The sequence below is a fragment of the Cyanistes caeruleus genome, unplaced genomic scaffold, assembly GCF_971803275.1.
Source record: "Cyanistes caeruleus unplaced genomic scaffold, bCyaCae1.hap1.1 HAP1_SCAFFOLD_160, whole genome shotgun sequence".
Classification (NCBI taxonomy): domain Eukaryota; kingdom Metazoa; phylum Chordata; class Aves; order Passeriformes; family Paridae; genus Cyanistes; species Cyanistes caeruleus.
Window position 1 is genome coordinate 193,547 of NW_028255952.1, and position 16,066 is coordinate 209,612.

Below are 16,066 nucleotides of genomic sequence, written 5' to 3' on the forward strand. Positions count from 1 at the left end.
GGAAAAGTAATAGTTGAAGATTTGTAGCCTTTTGAGAGGCAAAGAGAAAACTTCTGTTTCCAGAGAAGCTCACAGAGACAGATGAAGAGAATTTTGCCTTTGAATAACTCATCCTTAAAAATGACATCCCAAGACTCATTTGACCCATAACCTCAGAGTGATGTGAAATGGGAGGAGTGAACTGCTGACAGATTTTTTCCAGGCAGCTGGCTTCAGAGAAATAGAAAACTATAACAGAAATGGTTTTCTTGCGAAAAACTCCATAGATTAGCAGAAGACTTCTGTTTCTCTACAAAGCTGATGAAAAGACTCTAGCAGGAATTGGGAGTGTTTTAAACACCAAAGTTCCAAGTTTTTTGTCTCTATGTTGTCATGTGAACAAAGGAATGGTTGGGTAGTGGGGGAGAAGGAGGTTTTCTGGAAGTTATTCTGGTTTTCTTATTCTTGTAGTTCTGTTAAAAAACTTTCTTTATTCCTTTTAAGTCTCTTTTGCTCTTGTTCTAATGTATATCTCACAGCAAGAAATAAGTAAGTTTTCTTGTAATTTTTTAGCTACTGCTTTAAAACCATGACATTTATTTGGTGTGTTGGCCGGGAAACGAAATTAGCAAATCTAAACCACAACATTGTGCTGCACCCCAGGGCCAGGCTCTGCCTCTCTTGGCTCTGGCTGCTGCTTCCAAGCTGTCCTCTGTGATTTGGATTTGCAAGCCACCTCTCTGACCAGCTTCCACTTTGCTTGAAAAATTCAGCACCATGTTGGTGGCTGAACAAGTCCCAGAGCTGGGGAGAAGGATTTGAGATGCAATTTGCATCCCAGAGTTGTTACAGTGGGGAAAATGTCACATCCCTCCTGTGCCTGGAGCTGCTAATCTTGTTGCAAATATTGAAAACCTCTTTAGCTTCTCTCATTCTACCTAAATTTGATGACTGCTTTGATTTCACACCTCTTCCATGCAGGTTTTTCCTCTGTCCTTGGCTAGAATTGTCAGGCCTGAGAAATTTTGTTGAGCCTTGGGACAGCTCCCATCATCACTCCCTGCTCCTAATGCTGCTTTGAATTCTCTTGGGAATGTGAGCATGAGGGAAACTGGGGGGACTTTAGTGAGAGGAAAAGTGAGGCACAGAGGCTGAAGTGCAAATGCAGAGTGTGCAGGGTCACCACAGTCTGCAGTGTTGTGGGGATTTGGGCCATGCAAACAGATGTTTCTTCTCTGGGAATGGCTGATTCCTTTGGTGTGTCTCCTCTTGAAATTGCTGTGCACCAGGGCTGGTGCTGGAGCTGCAGCAGCACAAAGTTACCAGGGAGCCGTGTGGGAGCCAGTGGGAATCATTTCTTTGCTGCTTTGGATGAAAAGTTGTGACATGAATCTCAGTGTCAGGGAGGTGCCACGTTCATGCTGCTGCAGTGCCCACACACTGTGTCTGGAGACAGCTCAGGAGAAAAGGAAGAAAAGCCAGGATGAAATCCCATGTGCTACTGAACTCTATCAGAAAGTGCTTGGAGTGAAGTGTGTGAAGTGACTGGGGAGAGCTGGATAGATGGGACAGCTCTGAGCAGTGTGTGGTACATCACTGACATCCTTGCAGTGATCTTTGCACAGAGATGAAAAAGTATCAGTTTGCATGGCCTGAATCTGTGGGTCTGGAAATTCTGTGTGTTGCACAAGCTGTGCTGAGCTCACCTGGCTCTGAAATATCTGAAATATCATCTCTGCACCTTAGGCAGGAAGAGCATCAGAGTTCTGAACAGATTAGTGAAAATCAGTCATAACTCAGAAGCAAACCTTGGCAATAGACGTGTGGCAGGTGAGGAGACAAAGCTTTCATTCTTGTCCTGGGAGAATGAATTCAGCAATAAAAAATCCTCTCTCTTGGCATTAAAATACTTTAGTTTCAGCTCTGCCCCAGCCCATCAATGTCCCTGTGTGGTTGGGGGTAGGTTCTCCCCCTGTAGCTCTCTGCAGGTTGGTGCTAATTCAAGATGTTCTGGCAGGTTCCAAGGTTTTGGTGCCCGAGCAGGGAGTGCAGAACAGGGATTACAAGTGCTGACATTTGCTGGGCTAGAAAGTCCAAGGGACAAATTTGTGCCAATTAAGGTCTCCCCTTTAACTAGGAGGAACAATTGATGTTGTGCTTGTAGCAGAGTGTGGTGACAGAGGGGGTTTCCAAAGGAAATCTTGGTGCATGTGGGCCAGAGGCCCCTGTGCTGAGGCTCCCTCCAGGCTGGCTCCAGCACCTCAGGGTGCCCAGGAAGCAGGCTGCCCGCAGCCCAGTGCAGCCTCCTTAGCCCTGGGGCTAGCCAGGGAAGAGCCATGGATGAGGCTGAGCCCTGCTCCCATGTGGGATGCCATGGGACAGGGCCCACTGGGATTTGCCCCTCCAGCTACCAAGTGTGTGCAGAGAAACTGCAAGGAGAGGGTGAGCTCTGTCAGTGGGACCCCCTGTGCACAGGGAGCCCACTCCTGGGGTGGCTGTGCCAGCTCCCGCAGGGACATCCAGCCCTGGGAACCTGGAGCGAATGTAAAGCACAACTTTGCAAATGTGCCCGAGGCAAATGCAAAGAGAACTGGGGTGTGAAAAACAAAGAATGTTTATTTGTAGAAGAAAAGGAACAAGAATGAACTACACAACATATTTACATTGTAAGAATATTGGTAGCAACAACAACAAACTATAGAACCTATTTACCTAAGAACATATCTAACAAAACTACATGAAACGTATTTACAGAACACTTAAGCAAACTCCAAAACGTCTATCAGAACACAACAACTGTAAAACGTATATACAGCAGGGTGGCATCTGTGTCCGGGATGTGCCTCAGTCCTGGAAGGAAAACAAGTAGCACGGTCAGTGCAGTCAGGCATGGAGGGGTGTTCCATGTGCTGCCAGGCTGGGACACTGGCACAGTGGGACTCTGCTGCCAGAAGTGAGGCTGGCTGGGGCTGGGGGCTGTGGCCCAGGCACTGGAACAGGGCTTGTGTGGCCCAAAGCAAGCCCAGGCCAGGCCAGGGATGGCCAGCAGAATCCAGTGCATGGGCTAGCGTGTCCCTGAGCAGGGAGTGCCCAGCCCAGCCCCAGGCTGGCAGCAGGGGACCCACTCTGCCTGTGGGGAGCACCTGCCTGTTCTACTGCTGGCATCGCTCTTCATCCCAACACCATGTCCTCCTCCTCGTCTTCCATATCAATATCCATCTCCTCAATGTGCTCTTCCATGTCCACCTCCATTTCTTCCTCTCCCATCTCCTGTCCATCCACTTCCATGTCCTCTTCTGTATCCATCTGTGTATCCACTTCCATCTCTTCCTCCACCTCCTTCACATCCACCTCCATCTCCTCCTCTGTGTCTGTGCCAGCCTGCAGAGGTAGCAAAATCTCCCAGTGGGGTCCCTTTCCCACACTATCCCACAGAGCTCCAGCCCAGCCAGGCAGCTGCGGGGTGTCCACCTCCGTGGAATAGTACCATACCTTCTTTGGAGCAAATGCAGACATCCTGCAGGGATGGAGAGCAAAATGCACACAACGGGGAGCTTTTGGGACTGCTGGGGGTATGAGGGAGCAGGTGACAACAAGGTGACAGGGGTAGGCCTGGAGCAGGGTGAAGAGCGTGCTGACACAAGGAGCCAAGGGTTGTGTTGTGGCCGTTGCTGGATGCTGGAAGTTCTAGCTGGAGCGTGCACTGTGACATCAGTGCCAGGAGCCCAGGCCCAGGCTGAAGTGGACAAGGGAGATGCCAGAATGATGGAATCCCTGGGTGCTTGGGCTTGGAAGGGACCCTAAAGACCATCTTGTTCCAAGCTGAGCAATCTTCCCCCAGAACAGGTTCCTCAGAGCCCTGCTCCCAGCTGGCCTTGGATGTTGCCAAGGATGGAGCATCCCCAGCCTCTGTGCCCAGCCTGGGCCAGTGGCCCAGCAGCCTGAGTGGAAAAGAGCAGCTGCATTAGATCCAACTTCAATCTCACTCCTGCAGTTGAAAGCCTTCTCCTCTCTGTGCCCATCTTTCCTAGAGCTGCAGGGAGGCCTCCCCAGCCCCTTCTCTTTCCAGGCTGAGCATCCCCAGCCCCACATGGACAGCACTCAGATCCGTGGGGGTCGAGGCTAAAGGGTGGCAAACGGCATCAGGAAGTGAGAGATGGAAGCTTTTGGAGATGGAAGGTTTGCCTCTAAATGTAGAAAAGAAATGAAAGTGGAGGGGAAAATGGTGGGACTCTGGCTCTGTTCTAACTGGGGAAGATTTTCTTTTCCTCTTTTCTGTCGTGCTGCCCCAAGTTTTGTTGTTTGAAAGGAGGTTTGGCAAAATATTCATTGTCTTCTCCATTAATAAAAAAACCCCACAAAATTCCAGTAAAATCTGACAAAATTCCTACAAAAATCCCACACATTGCAGAAAAAATACACAAAACTGCAGAAAAAGTCCACAAAATTCCAGAAGAATTCCACAAAAAGTACTGGAAAATCCCACAATTCTTTAATTTTTCTTTAAATCCCTCAACGTTCTAGAAAAAATGCACAAAATTCCACAAAAAACCCAAGAAAATTCCGTAAATCTCCTCAAATTCCCACAAAATCGAACCAAAATCCCTCAAAATTCTTGAAATCTCCTCAAAATACCACAGAATCCCAGAAAAACTCCACAAAATTCCCTAAATCTATTCAAAATCCCAGCAAATTCCAGAACTATACCACAAAATCTCCTCCAGTTTCCACAGACGGCCAGAAATAACCCTCAATATTCCAGAAAAAAAACACAAAATTCCAGAAAAATCCTTCAAAGTTCCACAAAAATCCCACAAAAATCCCACTAAATTCCCCAAATCTTTACAAAATCCCACAAAATTCCAGAAAAAATTCCATGAAATTCCCTAAATCTCCTCAAAGTCCTTACAAAATTTCAGAAAAATCTCACGGTTTCCCAAATCACCTCAAAATTTCTCGATATTCCCTAAATTTTCTCAAAATTGCATAAAATTCAAAAAAACCCTACAAGATTCCAAAAGAATTCCACAAAAATATTGAAATTTTCTCAAAATTCTACAAAATTCCAGAAAAATTCCACAAAAATCCCAGAAAAGTCCACAAAAATCCAGGAAAATCTCAAAGAATTCCTTAAGTCCCTTCAAAATCCCACAAAATTCCACAAAAAATGTTCAAAATTCCACCAAAAATTCACAAAACTCCAGTAAAATCTGATAAAATTCTACAAAAATCTCACAGAATTCAAGAAAAATTCCACAAAATTGCAGTAAACTCTGATAAAATGACACAAAAATCCCAAGAATTCCAGAAAATCCCACGTAATTCTACAAAAATGCCACAGAATTCTTTAAATTTTCATAAAATCTACAAAAATCCAGGAAAAATCGCACAAAATACTTTACATTTTCTCAATATCCCACAAAATTCCAGAAAAAATCCACAAAATTCCATCAAAATCCAAAATAATTCCAGAGAAATTCCAGAAACTTCCACACAAATCCCACAAAATTTCCTACATTTTCTCAAAATCCCACGTCTGATGGGTTGACATTTCAGGAAACAAAGAGAGGCACCTAAGGAAGTTGAAGCTGCTGGAGGCTGAGAGGAGTTTTTCTCCTGGCCCATAAGAGGCCATTGCTGAGAAGTGCCAGCAGTTTTGACTCTGTCAAAAATCTCCAAAAATCTCACAAAATTCCACAAAATTCCCACAAAATCATTTAAATATCCTCAAAATTTCCACAAAAATCTAGAAAAATTCCCAAAATTCCATACATTTCCTCAAAATCCCATAAGATTCCACAAAAATCTTACAAAATTCCCTAAACCTTTTCAAAATCACACAAAATTATTTAAATCATCCCAAAATCCTGCAAAATTCCCAATGGATCCCACAAAATTCCACAAAACTTCTACAAAATTCCATACATCTCCTCAAAATTCCAGAAAATTCCAGAATAATCCCACAAAATTATTGAAATCTCCTCAAAATCCTCTAGAATTCCAGAAAAATTCCACAAAATTACCTAAATCTCATCAAAATCCCACAAAATTCCTGAAAAAATCCACAAAATTCCACCAAAATCCCACAAAATTTCCTACATTTTCCCAAAATCCCACGTCTGATGAGTTGACGTTTCAGGAAAGAAAGAGAAGCACCTAAGGAAGTTGAAGCTGCTGGAGGCTGAGAGGAGTTTTTCTCCTGGCCCATAAGAGGCCATTGCTGAGAAGTGCCAGCAGTTTTGCCCATTGCAAAGTGCCATCAAGCTGGGAACAGCACTTGAAGCCCTAAGGCCGGCAATTTCTCTTGGCTCTCTTTGCTTTGCGCCTTTTGAAGAGGTAGCAGGGCTCGGCTTCAGCCTCCTTCCCCCCAGGCCAGCCAAGGCCACGGGAGGGGAGCGGGGCTGGCCGCAGCTCTGCGCTTCCCGGGGAGGATGGAGACTGGCAAGTGCCAGGAGCCCCTTCTCAGAGGCTTGGCTGGGCCTTGCACAGCGGGGCTGCCGGGCCAGGCCGCTCCCTGCCTGGCCTGCACTTTGTGCCGCTGCTCAGTTTCACCACAGGCTGCCACTAAAGGCAGGGAAAGATAGCAGCTTGCAGCTTTGTGCTCAGATAATGGCCACACTCCCCACAGCAGCCATGGGGAAAAATCATCTGTGTTCCTGAATGCCAACAATTTCATCCGATTTTACTGGAATTTTGTGGGATTTTGAGGAGACTTAAAGAATTTCATGAGATTTTTCTAAGATTTTCTGGAAATTTGTTGAGATTTTGTGGGATGTTTCTAGAATTTGGTAGGGTTTTGAGAAGATTTCAGGAATTTTGTGGGATTATTCTGGAGATTTGTGGGACTTTGAGAAAATTTAAAGAATTTTCTGGGATGCTTCTGGAATTTTGTAGGATTTTTTGGAATTTTGTGAAATTTTCTGAAATTTTGTAGGATTTTGAGGAAATTTGAAGATTTTTGAGAGATTTTTCTTAGATTTTGAAAAAATTGGAGATTTTGTGAGATTTTTCTGGAATTTTGTTTGATGTTCCTGGAATTTTGTGGGATATTGAGTAGATTTTGTGGGATATTTACGGAATTTTGTGAGATTTTTCTAAGATTTGTGGGATTTTGAGGAGACTTGAAGAATTTTGAGGGATTTTTCTGGAATTTTGTAGGAATTGATGGAGATTTTGTGAGATGTTTCTAAAATTTGATAGGTATTCGAGAAGATTTAGGGAATTCTATGGGTTTTTTCAAGAAATTTGTGAGATTTTGAGGGATTTTCAGAATTTTGTGGGATTTTTCTGGAATTTTGTGGGATTTTGAGAAGATTTAGTGAATTTTGTAAGATTAGTCTGGATTTTTTTGATATTTTGAGAAAATTTTAAGAATTCAGTTGGATGTTTCTGAAATTTTTTGGCATTTTGTGTGGGATTTTGAGAAGACTTGAAGAATATTGAGGGATTTTTCTTAGATTTTGTGGAAATTTGTAGAGATTTTGTGGGATGTTTCTGGAATTTGGTTGGGTTTTGAGAAGATTTAGGGAATTTTGTGGGATTTTTCTGGAATTTTGAGGGGCTTTTCAGGAATTTTGTGGGATATTGAAGAGATTTTTTGGGATGTTTCTGGAAATTTGTGGGATTTTTGTAAGATTTTGAGGAGACTTGAAGAATTTTGAAGGATTTTTCTTAGATTTTGAGGGAATTGGTGGAGATTTTGTGGGATGTTTCTAAAATTTGGTAGGGTTTTGAGAAGATTTAGGGAATTTTGTGGGACTTTTTCTGGAATCTTGAGGGATTTTGTGGAGATGAAGAATTCTGTGGGATTTTTGTTAGATTTTGTGGAATTTTGTGGAGTGCTGGTGGGATGTTTCTCGAATTTTGTGGGATATTTTTTTCTAATGTGAAATTTTCTGCTCTTTTGTGAGATTTTGAGGAGACTTGAAGAATTTTGAGGGATTTTTCTTGAATTTTGTGGAAATCAGTGGAGATTTTGTGAGATGTTGCAGGGATTTGGTAGGGTTTTGAGAAGATTTAGGGAATTTTGTGGGATTTTTCATGAATTTTGTGGACATTTGTGGACATTTTGTGGGATGTTGCTGGAATTTTGAAGGGTTTTGAGAAGATTTAGGGATATTTTTTTATTCCTCTGTAATTTTTGGGATTTTGCTGGAATGTTGTGTTATTTTATGGAATGTTTTAGAATTTTCTGGAATTTTGTGGGATTTTGAAAAGAGTTGAAGAATTTTGAGGTATTTTTCTTAGATTTTGTGTTAATTTGTAAAGATTTTGTGGGATGTTTCCTGACTTTCGTGAAGTTTTGAGAAAATTTAAAAAATTTTTGGGGATTTTTCTGGTATTGTGTGGGGCTTTTTTTTTAATTTTGTGGAAATTTGTGGACACTTTGTGGGATGTTTGTGGAATTTTGTGGGATATTGAGGAGATTTAGGGAATTTTGTGGCATTTTCCTGGAATTTTGAGGATTTCTCTTGAATTTTGTGGGATTTGGAAGAGACTTAAAGAATTTTGAGGAATTTTTCTTAGATTTTGTGGAAATTGGTAGAGATTTGATGAGATGTTGCAGGAATTTGGTTGGGTTTTGAGAAGATTGAGGGAATTTTGTGGGATTTTTCTGGAATTTTGTGGAATTTTTCTAGAATTTTGTGGGATACTGAGGATATTTTGTGGGATTTTGGTGGGATGTTTGTGGGATTTTGAGGAGACGTGAAGATTTTTGATGGATTATCTTTGAATTTTGTGGAGATTTGTGGAGATTTCGTGGGATGTTTCTGGAATTTGATGGGGTTTTGAGAAGATTTAGGGAATTTTGTGGGACTTTTTCTAGAATCTTGAGGCATTTTGAGGAGACTTGAAGAATTTTGAGGCATTTTTTCTTAGATTTGGTGGGAGTTGGTTTAGATTTTGTGGAATGTTTCTGGAATTTGGTATGGTTCTGGGAAGATTTAGGGAATTTTGTGGGATTTTTCTTGAATTTTTTTGACATTTGTGGAGATTTTCTGGGTTGTTTCTGGAATTTTTTGGAATATTGAGATGATTTAGGCAATTTTGTAGGATTTTTTTCTGGAATATTCTAAGGCTTTTCAATAATTTCTTGGGATTTTGAGGAGCTCTGGGAATTTTTTAGGATTATTCAAATATGTTGGCATTTGTGTAGATTTTATGGGATGTTTTTTGAATTTGTTAGGGTATTGGGAAAATTTAGGGAATTTTGTAGGATTTTTCTGAAATTTTGTGGATTTTTGTGTAGGTTTTGTGGAATGTCTCTGGAATTTGGAAGGGTTTTGAAAAGATTTAGGTAATTTTTTGGGATTCTTTGGGAATTTTGTGGGATGTTTCAAGAATTTTGTGGGATTTTTCTGGAATTTTGTGGAAAATTGAGGAGTTTTTGTGAGATGTTTCATGAATTTTGTGGGATAAGGAGGATATTTAGGGAATTTTAGGGCATTTTTGTTGAATTTTTTTGACATTTGAGGACATTTTGGTGGATGTTGCTGGAATTTGGTAGACTTTTGAGAAGATTTAGGGAATTTTGTGGGATTTTTATGGGATTTTGTGGGATTTTGAAGAGAGATGAAGAATTTTGAGGGATTTTTCTGGCATTTTGTGGCATTTGTGGGGATTTTGTGGGATGTTTCTGGAATTTGGTAGGGTTTTGTGATAGATTGGCATTGAAGAAAACAAAGAGAAACACCTAAGGAAGTTCAAACTGCTGGCGGCTGATGGGAGTTTGTCTCCTCGCCAACAGCTGGCCATTTCTAAGAATTGACAGCAGTTTTAAGCACTGCAAAGTGAGATCAAGCTGTGAACAGCAGCTTAAGCCCTAAGGCTGGGAATTTCTTTGTCTCTTGGTTTGCTGGCTGTGAAAGGTAACTGAGCTCCAGCTGGCTTCCCGTCCCCGGCCCAGCCCATGCGGCCCGGGCAGGGGCTGGGCTGGGCCTGCCGCGGCTCCCGGCCGGGAGATGGGGCCTGCGGGGCTTGCCCCGGGCTCTGGCCGGGCCAGGCCGCTCCCTGGCTCGGCTGCACTTTTTGCTGCGACTGAATTCACCACAGACTGCCCAGGAAAGAAAGAAAAAGCTCTTGAGCTGCGGCAGGCTGAGACAGTGACCACACTCTCCAGAGCAGCCATGAAGAATCTTCCAGCGCACACAGCTCCAGCCGCTGCTCCGGCAGAGATCACAGAACCATCTACAAAGCCTGGGCAAGATTTTAACCTTTTCATTACCCAGATGAGACTTGCAGATTAATCCTTTTACCCAGAGAGAGAAAAAGAAAGGAATCAACATGTAAAGAGACTTTATAAACTATTAGAGACAGTAAAGAAAAGAATTAAGCTCCAGAAGAGGTGGAGAATAAGGAGATGCTTTATAAGCTGAAATATTTTTCTGTTAAAGCTATGGAGATGGACAATAGTGATCTGAAAAAAAACTCCTTTAATTCATGACAGAGTATATTGGGAGGAATGGAATGTTCAAAGGGTGGATTTTGGGCGAAAGGTGGAGTAATTGTGATACAGTGAGGTGCTGGAACAGAGCGGGGAGAAGTAATAGTTGAAGATTTGAGGCCTTGAGAGGCAAAGAGAAAACTTCTGTTTCCAGAGAAGCTCACAGAGACAGATGAAGAGAACTTTTGCCTTTGAATAACTCATCCTTAAAAATGACACCCCTAGACTCATTGACCCATACACACCTCAGAGTGATGTGAAATGGGAGGAGTGAACTGATGACAGATTTCAGGGCAGCTGGCATCAGAGAAATAGAAAACTATAACAGAAATAATTTTCTCATGAGAAACTCCATAGATTAGCAGAAGACTTCTGTTTTTCTACATGAAAAGACTCTAGCAAGAATTAGGACTGTTTTAAACACCAAAGTTCCAAGGTTTTTTGTCTCTATATTGTCATGTTAACAAGGGAATGGTTAGGTAGTGGGGGTTAAAAGGGTTGTTCTGGAAGTTTATTCTGGTGTTCTTATCCTTGTAGTTTTGTTAATAAATTTTCTTTATTTCTTTTAAGTTTTAAGCCTGTTTTGCTCTTGTTCTAATCCATATCTCACAGCAAGAAATAAGTAAGTTTTCTAGTAATTTTTTAGTTACTGCTTTAAAACCACGACATAACTTTGGTGCTCTACCTGGGAAAATGAAATTAGCAAATCTAAACCACTACACTTACTCCTGTGTGCCCGTGAGTAACCTTCCACGTGGATGGAGGAGATTGTGGACAGGACAATTGATTGCTGGATTGCCATTTGGCTTCACTGCCACTCAGTTGAACATGGTCCTTATCTAAGAAGGACTTCCAAGAAATGGGTAGGAGTTTTGGCTGTGAGAGGAGCAGAAAGCACATTTTCTACAGCAAATTGCCAGCTGATGCAGTTTCCCTGCCAAAATAGTGATTGCCATTCATCTTCCTGGGAAGAAGGTGAAGACCCATTCAGAGATGACAGGTTCAGCTGGCCTGTGGCTTTGTGTACCTCATTTCACATGTCCAATTTCAAGGGCCACTAAAAGAGGCTCATGTTTGCCTTGCTACCCAGAAGTGCTGTAGGTATTTCCAGGAGAAAAAGAAAAAAATCGCTGTCCTGTGGTGTGGTAGAAATGCCAGCACAATTGTGACTCTGTGAGCAAAGAGAGCCAGTGCTTTTTGGGGCTGCAGCAGCTGAGAGTGTGGCAGAGCGGTTTTGATATTCTCTTTAGAGTCCTGAAAGCATTGTTCCCAAAACAATCCACAACTTTGCAAATGTGCCCGAAGCAAATGCAAAGAGACCTGGGGTGTGAAAAACAAAGAATGTTTATTGGTAGAAGAAAAGGAAAAAGAATGAACAACATATTTACATTGTAAGAATATTGGTAACAACAACAACAAACTATAGAACCTATTTACCTAAGAACATATCTAAGAAAACTACATGAAACGTATTTACAGAACACTACAGCAAACCCTAAAACATCTATCAGAACACAACAACTGTAAAACGTATATACAGCAGGGTGGCATCTGTGTCCGGGATGTGCCTCAGTCCTGGAAGAAAAACAAGTAGCACGGTCAGTGCAGTCAGGCATGGAGGGGTGTTCCATGTGCTGCCAGGCTGGGACACTGGCACAGTGGGACTCTGCTGCCAGAAGTGAGGCTGGCTGGGGCTGGGGGCTGTGGCCCAGGCACTGGAACAGGGCTTGTGTGGCCCAAAGCAAGCCCAGGCCAGGCCAGGGATGGCCAGCAGAATCCAGTGCATGGGCTAGCGTGTCCCTGAGCAGGGAGTGCCCAGCCCAGCCCCAGGCTGGCAGCAGGGGACCCACTCTGCCTGTGGGGAGCACCTGCCTGTTCTGCTGCTGGCATCGCTCTTCATCCCAACACCATGTCCTCCTCCTCGTCTTCCATATCAATATCCATCTCCTCAATGTGCTCTTCCATGTCCACCTCCATTTCTTCCTCTCCCATCTCCTGTCCATCCACTTCCATGTCCTCTTCTGTATCCATCTGTGTATCCACTTCCATCTCTTCCTCCACCTCCTTCACATCCACCTCCATCTCCTCCTCTGTGTCTGTGCCAGCCTGCAGAGGTAGCAAAATCTCCCAGTGGGTCCCTTTCCCACACTATCCCACAGAGCTCCAGCCCAGCCAGGCAGCTGCAGGCTGTCCACCTCCGTGGAATAGTACCATACCTTCTTTGGAGCAAATGCAGACATCCTGCAGGGATGGAGAGCAAAATGCACACACTGGGGAGCTTTTGGGACTGCTGGGGGTATGAGGGAGCAGGTGACAACAAGGTGACAGGGGTAGGCCTGGAGCAGGGTGAAGAGCGTGCTGACACAAGGAGCCAAGGGTTGTGTTGTGGCCGTTGCTGGATGCTGGAAGTTCTAGCTGGAGCGTGCACTGTGACATCAGTGCCAGGAGCCCAGGCCCAGGCTGAAGTGGACAAGGGAGATGCTAGAATGATGGAATCCCTGGGTGCTTGGGCTTGGAAGGGACCCTAAAGACCATCTTGTTCCAAGCTGAGCAATCTTCCCCCAGAACAGGTTGCTCAGAGCCCTGCTCCCAGCTGGCCTTGGATGTTGCCAAGGATGGAGCATCCCCAGCCTCTGTGCCCAGCCTGGGCCAGTGGCCCAGCAGCCTGAGTGGAAAAGAGCAGCTGCATTAGATCCAACTTCAATCTCACTCCTGCAGTTGAAAGCCTTCTCCTCTCTGTGCCCATCTTTCCTAGAGCTGCAGGGAGGCCTCCCCAGCCCCTTCTCTTTCCAGGCTGAGCATCCCCAGCCCCACATGGACAGCACTCAGATCCGTGGGGGTCGAGGCTAAAGGGTGGCAAACGGCATCAGGAAGTGAGAGATGGAAGCTTTTGGAGATGGAAGGTTTGCCTCTAAATGGAGAAAAGAAATGAAAGTGGAGGGGAAAATGGTGGGACTCCGGCTCTGTTCTGACTGGCGAAGATTTTCTTTTCTTCTTTTCTGTCGTGCTGCCCCAAGTTTTGTTGTTTGAAAGGAGGTTTGGCAAAATATTCATTGTCTTCTCCATTAATAAAAAAATCCCACAAAATTCCAGTTAAATCTGACAAAATTCCTACAAAAATCCCACAAAATGGCACAAAAATCCCACAAAATTCCCTAAACTTCGTTAAAATCCCACAAATTGCAGAAAAAAATCCACAAAATTGCAGAAAAAATCCACAAAATTCCAGAAGAATTCCACAAAAATTAAGGAAAAATCCCATCATTCTTTAATTTTTCTTTAAATCCCACAAAATTCTAGAAAAAAATGCACAAACTTCCACAAAAAAACCAACAAAATTCCCTAAATCTTTTCAAATTCCCACGTCCAAGAAAAATCCCTCAAAATTCTTGACATCTCCTGAAAATCCCACAAAATTTCAGAAAATTCCACAAAATTCCTGAAAACTTTCAAAAATTCCACAAATACTCCACAAAATTCTGCAAAAAGCTTTAATTAAATTCTCTAAATTACCTCAAATTCCCACAAAATTGCAGAAAAGCTCCACAAAATTCCCTAAATCTACTCAAAATCCCACCAAATTCCAGAACTATACCACAAAATCTCCTCCAGTTTTCAAAGACAGCCAGAAATAACCCTCAAAATTCCAGAAAAAATCTACAAAATTCCATAAAAATCCATCAAAGTTCCACAAAAATCCCACAAAAATCCCACTAACTTCCTCAAATCCTTACAAAATCCCACAAAATTTCAGAAAAATCCCACAGTTTCCGAAATTGCCTCAAATTTCCTCGAAATACCCTAAATTTTCTCAAAATTGCATAGAATTCAAAAAAACCCTACAAAATTCCACAAGAATTCCTTGAAAATATTTAAATTTTCTCAAAATTCCACAAAATTCCAGAAAAATTACACAAAAATCCCACAAAAGTCCACAAAAATCCAGGAAAATCTCACAGAATTCCTTAAGTCTCTTCAAATTCCGACAAAATTCCACAAAAATTGTTCAAAATTCCACAAAAAAATCCACAAAATTGCAGTAAAATCTGACAGAATTACACAAAAATCTCACAGAATTCAAGAAAAATTTTACAAAATTGCAGCAAAATCTGATAAAATGACACCAAAATCCCAAGAATTCCACAAAAATCCCATGTAATTCTACAAAAATGCCACAGAATTCTTCAAATTTTCATAAAATCTACAAAAATCCAGAAAAAAATCCCACAAAATACTTTACGTGTTCTCAAAATCCCACAAAATTCCAGAAAAAATCCCATAAGATTCCACAAAAATCTTAAAAAATTCTCTAAACCTCTTCAAAATCCCACAAAATTATTTGAATCTTCCCAAAATCTTGCAGGATTCCAGATAAATCCCACAAAATTTCCACAAAATTCCATACATCTCCTCAAAATTCAAGAAAACTCCAGAATAATTCTACAAAATTATTTAAATCTCCTCAAAATCCCTCAGAATTCCAGAAAAATTCCACAAAATTACCTAAATCTCATCAAAATCCCCAAAAATTCCAGAGTAATTACAGAAACCTCCACAAAAATCCCACAGAATATCCTACATTTTCCCAAAATCCCATGTCTGATGGGTTGACATTTCAGAAAACAAAGAGAAACACCTAAGGAAGTTGAAGCTGCTGGAGGCTGAGAGGAGTTTTTCTCCTGGCCCATAAGAGGCCATTGCTGAGAAGTGCCAGCAGTTTTGCCCATTGCAAAGTGCCATCAAGCTGGGAACAGCACTTAAGCCCTAAGGCTGGGAATTTCTTTGTCTCTTGGTTTGCTGGCTGTGAAAGGTAACTGAGCTCCAGCTGGCTTCCCGTCCCCGGCCCAGCCCATGCGGCCTGGGCAGGGGCTGGGCTGGGCCTGCCGCGGCTCCCGGCCGGGAGATGGGGCCTGCGGGGCTTGCCCCGGGCTCTGGCCGGGCCAGGCCGCTCCCTGGCTCGGCTGCACTTTTTGCTGCGACTGAATTCACCACAGACTGCCCAGGAAAGAAAGAAAAAGCTCCTGAGCTGCGGCGGGCTGAGACAGTGACCACACTCTCCAGAGCAGCCATGAAGAATCTTCCAGCGCACACAGCTCCAGCCGCTGCTCCGGCAGAGATCACAGAACCATCTACAAAGCCTGGGCAAGATTTTAACCTTTTCATTACCCAGATGAGACTTGCAGATTAATCCTTTTACCCAGAGAGAGAAAAAGAGAGGAATCAACATGTAAAGAGACTTTATAAACTATCAGAGACAGTAAAGAAAAGAATTAAGCTTCAGAAGAGGTAGAGAATAAGGAGATGCTTTAATTAAGCTGAAATATTTTTCTGTTAAAGCTATGGAGATGGACAATAGTGTTCTGAAAAAAACTCCTTTAATTCATGACAGAGTATATTGGGAGGAATGGAGTGTTCCAAGTGTGGATTTTCAGCAAGAGGTGGAGTAATTGTGATACAGTGAGGTGCTGGAACAGAGCGGGGAGAAGTAATAGTTGAAGATTTGCAGCCTTGAGAGGCAAAGAGCAAACTTCTGTTTCCAGGGAAGCTCACAGAGACAGATGAAGAGAACTTTTGCCTTTGAATAACTCATCCTTAAAAATGACATCCCTTGACTCATTGACCCATACACACCTAAGAGTGATG